We start from the raw sequence: 14,040 nt of genomic DNA, 5'->3' as shown, positions 1-14,040 counted from the left end.
AAATATAAATTTAATTTATACCATACATCTAGTAACCTAAATTTAGTTTCAAGTAATGCTAGAGACTTTGTAATCTTATTGCAAACCAAACCTCTTTGATTAATTAATTAAACTTTTTAATTAATCAATTAAATCACATTTTAAATGGTGATTAGTTTGTGTAGATTTGTGACTTACTAGGCTCATTACTTATTGGCAATGAGAAATGATATTAACTCTTAATATCATTAGAACTCTTTCTTACCGTAAATAATTTCTCTAAATCATTTCAGACATCTCATAGACCATGGTTGACACCTAGCATAGTATGCCATGGCCACCCAATTAGTAATAAAGAATACCTTAAATAAACTTTTAATCATATGTTACCATGCACTAGAATCTCTCCGTTATAAAATCCCAATATGTCAAACCCCATTTGCTATGAACATTATGTTCTCTTTTAATTCCAGTTCTTGATTAATTAGATTTTCTTATCAGAAACTCTTTTCTGACTAAATCTGTCTATCCTGGCCAGGAACTTAAAACGTCAAGAATAATTAAATGAACATAGGATTTTATCCCTATTTATTTAGAGTAACGGATTCTATCTTAATCATCACCTATCTCCATATATAACTAGTAGGAACCAACACATGCCCATATACCCATACACAGTATAAGTATGAAAGCAGTATCAAACTCAAACCACCTATACACAAGATAATTATGTTATTTCATGCCTAAAGATTATATGCATTGATATGATATATGGCAATGTATTGACAAGAGTAAACTCTATGTGCTTGTCATAAGCGTCACTGGTTCGGCCTACTTATCATGTATAAGTACCTATCATGTTTGCTATGTGGCATGAGACTCACCACTCCATCTTATTTATATCTCATATAAATACCTTGGGAACAAACATGATTATAATCTTTCTAGATAAGTCATGTCCTTTGTAAAGTATCCTCGATTGTGAACCAATTTATGATACTTTGTTCTAGAAACACTGTCACTCATATTCTTAACAACTTAAGAATATAATTTTTAACAAAATATCAATGGACCTTTTCAATTACACATAAATATATTATGTAAACGGAAAAGTGAAATTGTCTTTTAATTAATAAAATATGTACAAGATACATACTAAATGATATGCTCTAGGGCATACTACTAACACACTCAACAATTTTAATAACAAATAAATATTATCTTATAAACATTTTTTTTTTGTAAATTTTTATTTGAATTCCCAAGATAAGTTATTATTAAAGAATTATATTTCTATAAATTTTTAATTTTAATAAAAACAAAATATCATTAATTAAACTAAAAAAAAATTAATACAACATAGAGAAGGCAATTCATGATACCATCAAACTATAAAACCAAAAAGAGAAATGTTCAAGAAAATTAGATCTACAAACTCTGCCAACTCCCTCTATCTATGATAAGAATTGGGGTAAAGGAGGAAAAGGATCCTAATAACAATTAAAAATAAAGCAAAGAGTTATCCACAAAAAATAACTATCATTAATATAGAGTGGTAAAGGTGATGCTGAAAGAAAGAATTCAGTTACCTTTTGGTTCAGCTCAGGCAATCATAAGCAGGAAATGGTAGCTTGGAGATTCAAAATGGAACAAAATTTGGAAGCTTTAATTTGGTGTTCAGATATCCCTCGAAGCATAGAAAATTAGTCTAAGCTGCAAATTCAATCCCCTTTTTACTAATTATTGTCATTAGGCAGAAAAAATTTATTTTGGCCCTTAAAGTATGGGACAATAATCATAGAAATTCTTAAAAATTTTTAGGTTCAAACAGCACTTCAAATTAAAAAAAGAAAAAAAATCAAATAAGCCATTGAAATTTTAAAAATAGATTAAAAGGGATAAATAAACTTTTAAGTTTTAAAAGTAGATAAAAAAAACTGAAATATAATTTGCCTTTAATACAGATCCATCCAAGGCCCTACATAAAAATCTTCTAGTACATAGAGTACTCATTAGCAATCCTATATATTTAATTTGCAACATTCTGGTAAGTATATGTTGCATCTTAGAGTAGATTGATAAATTATTTTTTATCAAATAATTCAATAAATTTATTGATATTTTTGTCATCGTTTTTGTAGAAAGCCTTCATGAACCATTTGATAAAAAAATAACTTACCAATATGCTCCAGAAGGTAGTCTATTTACCAAGATATTGAAAATTAAATACGCAGAATTGCTGGATAAATTTCAATAATTATCCCTAAACTTATATAGTTGTAACACTACAGTCCTTAAATTTTAAAACGTAACATTAAACCGCCTAAACTTTTAAATTTTATACAGTAAAATCCCTCTAACTTTCAATTACTGATTTTTCAATTAAAAATTGATGTGAACAACTTTCACATAGCTTTTAGTCAATATTTCTCTCTCCTTCCTTATTCAAATTATTAAATTATTCTCTCTGTACTTGAAAAATCATTCTATTTACAATAAGAAAAAGGATTCAATTTATACATAACTTGATAGAGAAAAGAAAAATATTGACTAAACTCCATGCTAAAACTGTTTAGGTCAGCATGTAACTGAAAAATCGATAATTAGAGATTAGAGGGATTTTACTGTGCAAAATTTGAAATTTGAAGGGGTTTTCTGTTACATTTTTAAGTTGAGGGACTATAATTTTATACTAGATAAGTTTAAGGATGGTTGTCAAAATTTATCTCAGAATTGCTTATAAGAACTCATGCACTTGTAGATTTTTACGCATAGTCATAGCTGAATTTATATTAGAAATAAATTATAGTTTAATCTTTTATTTATTTTTAATATTTCAATGACTTACTTCTTTTCAAAGGGCCAATTTATTTTTTTTTATTTTAAAAATTTTATTTATTTTTTTTTAAAATTAAAAAATTTAATTGAACATTAAACATTTTAAAATTTATATGATTATTTAGTATAACATAAAATACCTAAATATAATCTTTGCCTTGCTATTATTACAGAGGACACTGAAATCCATTCAAATCAATCTATAGATATAGCAGGGGAAGCTAGCAATGAGCAGTCTTGTCCCTTGAGTATTTTTCCGGGGCATTTTTGTCAAGTATGTTTTTTTATCATCGAAATTTTTAAAGAAGACACTTTAATTTGCAATGCAAATACAATACTTATAGTCCACCGCATGATAACTAGTTCAGACTTTGTCTAATTTCTTTGCAACTTTTCAGCTACCATATTTCAGCAACTCCAACCGACAGCGTTTTGCCCTGGGCACCTGCGAAAATTACTAATTTAAACTCGAAGTCGATTAATATTTTTAAAATTAAATTTATTTTAAATTTAATTATTATTATTATTATTATTTATAAAATATTTAAATTTATTTAATGTTTTATATTTTAATTAATAATTTATATAAAAAATAATTTTAATTAATAATTTATATTTTAAAATTTAATAATTTTATAAAATATTTAAATTTTATTTTATATCCTTTTCGGGCTAAGTGGTATCAGAGCCTCGTAACGTTCCGGGGGTCTCGGGTTCGAGTCTCGCCCCTGCGTAAAAAACAGCTCTGCGCTAAGAGTGGGCCTGGCGAACCCAGAGTCTGCGCAAGTGGAATCGTGGTGGGCTTGGGCCTTGGCGTCTTGCCCATGGAGGCGAGCTTATGAGGAATTTGGTGCTGCAGGCGGGATATCCTTTGGGCTAAGTGGTCACTTAGCGAAAGGATATCTGCCGCAGCGCACCAAATTCCTCATAAGCTCTCAGTCTCCATGGGCCGCGCACGGCTTTAATTAATAATTTATATAAAAAATAATTTTAATTAATAATTTATATTTTAAAATTTAATAATTTTATAAAATATTTAAATTTTATTTTATATCCTTTTCGGGCTAAGTGGTATCAGAGCCTCGTAACGTTCTGGGGGTCTCGGGTTCGAGTCTCGCCCCTGCGTAAAAAACAACTCTGCGCTAAGAGTGGGCCTGGCGAACCCAGAGTCTACGCAAGTGGAGTCGTGGTGGGCTTGGGCCTTGGCCGTGGGCGGCCCATGGAGACTGAGAGCTTATGAGGAATTTGGTGCGCTACCCGGGCAGGATATCCTTTTCAGGCACCAAATTCCTCATAAGCTCTCAGTCTCCATGGGCCGCGCACGGCCAAGGCCCAAGCCCACCACGACTCCACTTGCGCAGACTCTGGGTTCGCCAGGCCCACTCTTAGCGCAGAGCTGTTTTTTACGCAGGGGCGAGACTCGAACCCGAGACCCCCGGAACGTTACGAGGCTCTGATACCACTTAGCCCGAAAAGGATATCCTGTCCGGGTAGCGCACCAAATTCCTCATAAGCTCTCAGTCTCCATGGGCCGCGCACGGCCAAGGCCCAAGCCCACCACGACTCCACTTGCGCAGACTCTGGGTTCGCCAGGCCCACTCTCAGCGCAGAGCTGTTTTTTACGCAGGGGCGAGACTCGAACCCGAGACCCCCGGAACGTTACGAGGCTCTGATACCAAGATAAGCCGGGAGCCCTTACCACTCATAGAATGAACTCATGCTATGCCTCTTCCCTACCCATAGGTACTCTCTGGCTGTGCCCTTTTGTTCATTATACAAGTGATAATGGGACCGTCGCACCTTAATGTCAAAACAAACATATTTCTGATACACAGGATCCTCTTAAAGAGGCAAGTGTAGAGCATACGTATCTCTGATTATAAGAGTATGATACACATTCAAAGATTTTCAGAGAGAAGGAGAAGAGTTTAGAAAGCCATAGAAGAGAACTTCAGAGAATATTATTGAAAGAAAAACTGAGTCTGAACACAACTGAAGAGAGCAACTCCTTATATAGGCGAGGAGGCTCTTAACATTACAGGCAACCGGTTAGAAACTGGCTATCGACACTCTTAAAGCAACATAAAGACAGATACATTATTACATTATTGACTGTCAAACTTTTTAACTTTTATCATGGAATGGCAGACAGATTAAGGGTGTCAAAGTCAGAGTCATCAGAGTCGATTCCAAAAAAGTCCTTTGGCCACTGTCGGTGTACAGGAGATGGTGGGTTAGTACTCTGAATGGCATCTCGTGACTCTGTGTCCATTGGATCCTGGGAATCTTGCCACATGGGATGGGTCCAGTCAATTGGCTCATCAGTGAGAGACCGGATGGGACCAAGTGATGTACAATTCACATGGGGAGGCACCAGGCAATAATAGCTGTTGATTTCACAGAGGTACTCAGCTAGTTACTTTCTCAAGGGTCCCATGGCATCTTTGTCAATAATTGACCGTTCGTAAGTCCTCCACTCATATTCAGTATTTTGGGTCCAGAGGAGTCCATCGGGCCTTCTAGAGAAAGGCCTGTGAAAAATGAGCAAGGTTCTGATGTTGGGCTAAGCAGCAATGGGCCTGTCTTCTATTGCATGGGTGTCTATGATGCGTTTCAGGCTGTAGCGCCATGCTGAAATGGGCTTGAACCATTCTAGAAACCTGGACAGGAGAGTCCTGTTAGTATTGTTCATAACATACTGATACAGGGCCATGAGCGGGAATTCCAGTCCTGTGGAATAGAGTGTAACCATGCACCAGAGGAGCCATAGTTCTTCTAGGATGAGTTCTCTGCCAGGTTGGATACTGAAACAGGTGAGGAAAGGGTTGTCAGGGATAAAGACAGTCGAGGAGGGGAGTAATCCCCTTAGGGTGTTTCTTGCACTCAGGTAGTGAAACAGATGATCTCTTGCGAACTTAGTCATCTTTGTGATAGGCTGGTTGGGTGAGCATCCAGGAGGAAAACTGTCTGGAGTAGGAACCAGGAAATTGTGCATTGGAGAAGGAGTATGTGGAGAGGAAGAGGATGATGCCATAAGGATCAAAGGAAGTGTGGAGAAAGACTGAATCAGGTGGAGGTTTTTGGGCCTGGATAGGAGGTCAGGAACCAAGTTGTGTTTTCCTTTGATATGCTGAACTGAGAATTTATACTTGGCGAATCACCCTTAAGCCTCGATGAATTGTGGTTCAGGAAGAGACTTGTTTTTGAAGTCTAGAACCTTTGGGAAGGATGAGCTGTCCATAACCACAGTGAAGTGGTGGCCAATCAGATGAAATTCGAATCTCTTTATCCCATTTTTGACAGCTAATATCTCTTTATAGACTGAATGATAATGTTTCTGAGGTTCTAGGAACTCTCCACTAGCATGTCCGCATATATGCTTTTCTCCTTGAATTTCTTTGATGAGGACTGCACCCCAGTGGGTGTCACTAGCATTAGTCTGAAGGATGCGGTGTCCAATGCTGGGAATCTTTAGTGGTGGCGGGTTTAAAGCCACTTCTTTTAATTTTTTGACTGCACATGTCTGTTCTTCCCTCCATGGTGGGGAATCCTTTTTAAGCATCTTTGACAGCTGGCAAGTGTGGGCGGCCACATGCGGGATAAACTTCCTGATGTAATTGATAATACCAAGGAACTGTTGTATTTGTTTTACTGTCAAGCCCTTATCGGGAAACTTCAGTAATTCTTCTGCAATGTGAGGTCCCAGTTGGTATTTTCCATCCTTGAATCTCATTCCAAGGAAGTCGATATCAGTTTGGGCCAGTGAGCTCTTCTTTTCTGATAGCATAATTCCATAGGAATCCACCAATTGTTGAAATGTGGAGAGGAGTGCCCTATGGGTTGTAACATCTTTGGAGAAAAGAAGGATATCGTCTATATAAATAAGAGCACTATGCAGTATGGGCTCGAATATCCTTGTCATGGCCTTTTGGAAAACTGATGGGGCCGTCTTAAGGCCGAATGGAAGGACTGTCCATTGGTATTGGGCCGTAGGAATGCAGAAGGCAGTCTTGAGCCTATCAGAGGGATTAATACCCAATTGCTAAAAACCGGCTTTAAGGTCAAACTTGGAGAAAATATGGGCTTCGTGTAGTTGAGTGAACAAGGCTTCAGGCTTTGGTAATGGGAACTTGTCATCTTGGAGGAAATGATTCAGAGGCTTGTAATCTATGACAAGCCTTTTCTTCCCTCTTAGTCGTTCCGATCTTTTTTCAACATAAAAGGCCTGGCAGGCCCATTGGGAGGAAGTGGGTTCTATGAGGCCTTGTTGGAGAAGCTGTCTGCACTCTTCTTGGGCTAAAGCCAAGTCTGTAGGATTCATTCCCGGGTGTGATGCCTTTGTCGGATTGATATCTTCATTGAGTTTGAATGGAAGACTGACAAAGAATTCCGGGTTTTTCCATAGGGGATGGTGATGGTAAAAATGTGCATGGGAGTCAGCACAGGACCTTAAAAGGAGCTCCTTGTGCTCTTGGAATTCAGCTGAGGCATCAGCCAGAGAATATAACCTTGGGACAGAAGTAAATGGCTGAAAATTTCTCTTATATTTCAATCCTGTGGGGAGGATCTTCAAATGCTTCGCCTGTTGATACAAGTCAAAGCCTATCAGCAAATCCTTGTCAGGAAGATCCGACCCGATGACCTTAGTCCAAAGGATACAAGTGGGGAAAAACTGGATTCCAATTGCGTGCTTAGTGATAAGGCTAGTTTTGAAAACATTTCCATCTGCAGCCTTAAAGTATTCTTCATGAGGGACCCAGTATTCTGAGGGTAAGATGGCTGGGTTCATCATACTTTTGTGAGCCCCGGTATCCAGGAAGCCAATGACACTAATGGGCCGTTCATACTTACTGGGAAGAATATGAATCGGGACTAAAGGAATTGGAATAGTGTCTGGGCCATAAGTGGATTGGGAAGATTGGATATGTTGGGCCAGGTAAGACGGGTAATGGGCTTCAGTATCTGAACTGGATTCTTCTGAAGTGATTGAGTAATCTTCTTCTGTTCCAGTGTCCATTCCAAGGGCAAAGACTGTATCTTCATCGGGCTCATCCTGTTCAGAGAACAAGGATTCGACATCATCATGCTCCAGGGAGATGTGAGAAGCCTGTTGTATGTGTTGTAATAGCTTAACTGCCTTATTGGGGTTCTTAGGGCAGTTCTTGGCATAGTGGCCTCGGTTGCCACAGATATAGCATCTGTCAGACTTCTTTGTACCCGTCCTTTTCTTTCGGAAGTATCTTACTGACCTTCTTCCTTTCTTTTGCTTGAAAGGGGGTTTGAATCCAGAGGGATGCTTCTTGTAATGTGCTTTCTTCTTTGGTTTGCATTCACAGTTCTTTTCCTTGCATTTAATGGCAAGGTGAGACTTCTGGCATACATTCTTCAAAGCTTTGCTGTTGTCAATGATATCTTTGAACAACTTCTGTTGTTCACACATTTTGTCAAGACAGGCCAGAGTCATTTGATGAATTTCCCCTATAGTGATAGCATTCATTGCTCTTCTGGTAGCAGCAATACTTCTGTGGAGTTCTGGTTGTAATGCTTCTGGCAATGAGGCAATGTAGGTATGCCTGAGGTTGACATCATTATATCCATTAAGCAGATAATAGCGTTGAGTCATGCGCTGGTAGTGTCTCTCAATGTCTGATCTTTTTAAAGAACAGCAGCGCATATCAAAGAACTCTTGTCTTAACTGCTTGCTGTATAAAGATGCATCTCCGAGAAATTTAGCAAAGAGAGCGTTGATTGCTTGTAAGGGAGTCAGGTGGCAAAATTGGGCTTTCTGATATTCTCCAATGGAGGAAAACCAATCTTGCAATGTGCCAACAGTTCGAGAGATGAATTCTCTGAGTATAGTGTGGGAGTCAGCACCTTCCCGGAGCATTTGAACATCAAGCCAAGCTTTAAATTCTGCAAGGCGATCTCTCCACCTTGATGGGGGAACATCATCTAAGGTGAACCATGGGCCTGAACTGGGCCTGGGCTGTTGTGGAGCGCCTGGTAGTCCAAAGTCTAGAATTGGTTCATCATCTGGGATTTCAACATGGGGGTCTTGGGGAGGGCCTGTAGGGCCTGTAGTAGCACTGGTAGAATCTGTGGTTGGTGAAGGACCTGTTTGGGAGGCTGTTGGCTGAGGATCAGCCATGAGCAGTGTCGTGATATCCATTCGTCCGTCCTCACTGTCATCAGACAAGTCATCAGAAGAATCTTCTTCTGGTTCTGGCTCAGAGGGTATGGACACCATATGCTGAGGAGGAGGATCAGGATACATTTTGTCCTTCCCTTTATCAATCTTTCTTTTTGGAGGATGGGATTCTTCTGAGGAAGATGGACTCTTTTGTTCATATCTGGCAGGTGTTGGAGCAGGTTTGAACAAAGGAGACGGGTGATATGTTGGAGGTGGTTCATATGAATAGTTAAAAGGTCCAAAAGGGGAGTAAGCAGGTTCAGGAGTAGGAAGAAAAGGATTAGGAGTTGTTTGAGCAGAGAAAGGACTGAATGGGCTGTAAGAGACCGGAGCTTCTGTGGGCTTATGTAAGTCTGCCTCAACTTGGGCCAACTGTTTTTTCAGCCTTCTTATCTCCTGTTCTTTTTGGTTGAATTCTGCACCAAATCTCCGTTGTTGGATCAAAGCCTTCAGATCTCTATCAAGCTGGGTAATTCTGCTTTGTAAGTCCTTGTACATGTTTTGGGCAAAAGCAGTGAAGGAGTCAATCTTTTGATCAACATGCTGAGTCCTGGTGAGGACCTGGTCAATCTTGGAATCAATACGTTGTAGTGCCTTATTCTGGACAGCAGCATTCTTGGTTTGCCAGTTCAAAACTTCTTCAGCTTGAGTGATCGGGGTTGTCTGACCTTCACTATCAACCTTAGTTGAGTGAATGAAAGGCCTGGTGGAGATTTTAGTCTGCTGGTCAGTCTGTTGTGCTAATGGAGGAAAATCTGCTTCATAAGAGGTAGGTGAGAACATCATACAGGGTTGTACCAGAGGAAGTGCAGGAGGAGGGGAAGAAACTGGTTTAAGAGGGGGTAGTTTCTTTTCTTCTTTTCTGATGATCTCAAGGGCAAGCTCATAAATGGGAAGAGGCTTCTTCTGCTTGGTTTCCTCATGGATACCAATCCATGGGCTACTATCTGGATAGTCTCTTCTGAGAACTCGTTGTGGCTTGCAAGAGGCTCTTCTTGTTTGTTTGGTGAGTTTCCTCCAATTTTTGTCAGACAGAGGATGATCATACTCATTTTCCCAGTAATTGTCACGACATTCACAATCTTCGTCGCATGCTCCAGATCCTGGGAGATCCCAAGGGCAGTGACCATCTATTTTCTGAGGATAGATGTAATGATTGTCTGGTGTTACTGCTCCAATGGGATAGTCGTTTTGTTCCTTCTCTAATGGCTGGACCATCATGGTCTGGAATACAGGCAAGGATTCTGTAGAATGCCGTGGTGGCTGGAAGGAAGTTTGTACTGTTCCATCAGGATTCCGTCTGAAGGAAGATTCTGTGATCTGGATAGGCTGAGAGGTTGAATGAAGCCTTTCGTAATTGGTTAACCAATCCTTTGGGATGAGCTGTTCAAGCTCATTTCTAGGCAGTTGCCTAGGTATCTGGACAATTGTTGGGGTGGTCTCAGTATCAGCCAATACAAGCAGAGCATCATTGGAAACAGATGGCTGTGAGAGATCTACAGCATGATCCTGCAATCTATAGATAATTTGATGGTGTAAGGTGGCCATCATCGAAGAGGTCACCTGAGCGGCGCCAGTGAGTTGAACCTGAACTTTAAGGGCAGTGCTAAGATGTGGATCTCTTAGCGAGAGATTATAGTTTGGGAAGAATGTCAGCACCACACTCCCAGCATGTAAGGTGGTGAGGCAGGTTCCTATAACCGCATGTTCATACTGCAAGAACCGTGTATCAAGGAGAGACACTGTCAGAATGGAAGCCCTCGTCTCCCATGTAGGCGAGGATAAGTCGAACTGACTCCAAAGTGAAGATGAGAAAACCCTTCTTGTCTCCATCTAGGAATGAGTTGAGGAGGGATTTCTAAAGTCACATATTGTTCACAGATGAACTCGGAGAGAGCATTGATCCATCTGGAGGCTGAACATATTCTTTTGACAAAGATCTTCTAGATGAAATGAGAGATCGATAGATGCAGTTAAAGATCCAGATCGTCTGTAGATGTTGTATGGACTGAGAAGAGGAAGGAGAGATTCTCCAACCTGAGCATCTTCAGGTAAAGTGGATATTTCTACGAGATTATCAATTCTGGAGGATAGTGTTCTTCGAAGTGGTGAAGAGAAAGAAAGAGAAGAGGTGAGGTTAACAATCTCAGAGGGAGAAGGGGTTTGGATATGAGTTTCAGAAACAGGGTTAGGTGTTTGGCAGGCCATATTTGGTACGTGGCGTTGTGGCCAGAGATCGCTCTACCTTCTAGGAAGGAATTAAGCAGTTACTGATTTCCAGCCGATATACCAAGGTAAGAGAAGATGGCAGAAAATAGCGATACAAAGATTAAGAGAAAATACCAGAGTTGGAAAAGTTCTCCCCTACTCACCAGTGAAATATGTATAATACAAACATAACCAGGCTCTGATACCAAGATAAGCCGGGAGCCCTTACAACTCATAGAATGAACTCATGCTATGCCTCTTCCTTATCCATAGGTACTCTCTGGCTGTGCCCTTTTGTTCATTATACAAGTGATAATGGGACCGTCGCACCTTAATGTCAAAACAAACATATTTCTGATACACAGGATCCTCTTAAAGAGGCAAGTGTAGAGCATACGTATCTCTGATTATAAGAGTATGATACACATTCAAAGATTTTCAGAGAGAAGGAGAAGAGTTTAGAAAGCCATAGAAGAGAACTTCAGAGAATATTATTGAAAGAAAAACTGAGTCTGAACACAACTGAAGAGAGCAACTCCTTATATAGGCGAGGAGGCTCTTAACATTACAAGCAACCGGTTAGAAACTAGCTACCGACACTCTTAAAGCAACATAAAGACAGATACATTATTACATTATTGACTATCAAACTTTTTAACTTTTATCATGGAGTGGCAGACAGATTAAGGGTGTCAAAGTCAGAGTCATCAGAGTCGATTCCAAAAAAATCCTTTGGCCACTGTCGGTATACAGGAGATGGTGGGTTAGTACTCTGAATGGCATCTCGTGACTCTGTGTCCATTGGATCCTGGGAATCTTGCCACATGAGATGGGTCCAGTCAATGGGCTCATCAGTGAGAGACCGGATGGGACCAAGTGATGTACAATTCACATGGGGAGGCACCAGGCAATAATAGCTGTTGATTTCACAGACAATCTCAGAGGGAGAAGGGGTTTGGATATGAGTTTCAGAAACATGGTTAGGTGTTTGGCAGGCCATATTTGGTACGTGGCGTTGTGGCCAGAGATCGCTCTACCTTCTAGGAAGGAATTAAGCAGTTACTGGTTTCCAGCCGATATACCAAGGTAAGAGAAGATGGCAGAAAACAGCGATACACTTCACCTGAAAAGGATATCCTTTTCGGGCTAAGTGGTATCAGAGCCTCGTAACGTTCCAGGGGTCTCGGGTTCGAGTCTCGCCCCTGCGTAAAAAATAGCTCTGCGCTAAGAGTGGGCCTGGCGAACCCAGAGTCTGCGCAAGTGGAGTCGTGGTGGGCTTGGGCCTTGGCCGTGTGCGGCCCATGGAGACTGAGAGCTTATGAGGAATTTGGTGCGCTACCCGGACAGGATATCCTTTTCGGGCGAAGGATATTATTAAACTCATTTTTTAAAATTTGATTAAATCGAGTAATCACAAAAACTGAACATTTTCCATGCGTACCCATAATTACTTATTAAATAATATTTTATTGAGATTACAACTTACACCATGTGAACATGATCATTGTAAATTAAAGGGGTGTACGTTAATGTGGCAATAACACATGGCGACAGATGAGAAAGAGCAAAAGGGTACCAAAAGATTTAAGCGTAGATCATTATGAAAAAGAAAATTTATATTTATCAACTCCATTTATTTTTATAGAAAATAAATTATATATAAAAAATATTTTTATATAAATTATTTTTAAAAAAAATAATTTATATAAAAATATTTTTATTATTTAATTATAATATTAAATTAATAATATATATTTATGCAAGCGTAATTTACACTAATCATTTTTTAACTTATGTGATTATTTCATTTCAATCACTTAACTTCAATTTATTAAAATAAATACTCAATTTTAATTTTACTGTAGAAAAGGTCTTCTTAACCCGCAAAAATAGGTTTCCAAATTAAAAACAATAAAATTATGATTTGACCTCTTTTCCTTTTATTTTTCTCTTACCTTTATAATTAAATTAATTAATAAATATTATTAATAAAATTATTTTATTTTAATTAAATTTATTAATTAAATTATTAATTATATATATGTTATTTGTTATTAATTAAAATTTAATTTGTAACAACCTGAAAAAATAATAATATAATAACAATAAATTTTAAATTTTAAATAATATTTTAGCAGTGTATGATATTTTATCAATAATTTAGCTTTTATATAAAAAAATAAAAAAATGCACAATAAATAATAATGTATAGATTTATTATGATTAAATATTAATTCAGTGTTGGTTTAAAAAAAAAGGAAATGAACCAGAAAACCTGTCATTGCAAGTTAATCTATTAAAAGGGCTTTTTTTCTGAAATAAAATAAAAGTTAAGATATTTTATTTTAATAAATTCAAATTGAGTAATTGAAATAAAATAACCACCTATATTAAGAGATAATCGGTGTAATTTACCTATTTATATTATATATATATATATATATATATAAAAGTATTTTCACATTTTAGTAAGATTATTAAAGTTTGAAAAATAACTTCTGCTTTTGAAAAGAGAAAGCATTTTTTCTTTAATGATTTAATTTTCTCTTTTATGAAAAAAATATTTTATGTTGACTAATTTTTTGAGTATCTCAAATACTAAAATATATATTTTCCACAAAGGAAGCCTTAAAGTGTAAATAATACAAGGGGAGAATGCTTATATGTGCAAAAGATTAAAAGATACAAAAAATTATATACAAATTATAATCCCTATAATTATGTAAGTCCTCTCGTTTGGAACAATCAAATTCCATTGATTTTTATGTATTTTATATTAAATGAATTTTATTATGAGTGAAAATTTTAATTCAAAATATTATTTT

Source organism: Hevea brasiliensis, chromosome 18 (assembly GCF_030052815.1).
Source record: "Hevea brasiliensis isolate MT/VB/25A 57/8 chromosome 18, ASM3005281v1, whole genome shotgun sequence".
In the NCBI taxonomy this organism is placed as follows: Eukaryota; Viridiplantae; Streptophyta; class Magnoliopsida; order Malpighiales; family Euphorbiaceae; genus Hevea; species Hevea brasiliensis.
Note: the sequence above shows the minus strand (reverse complement) of the source record.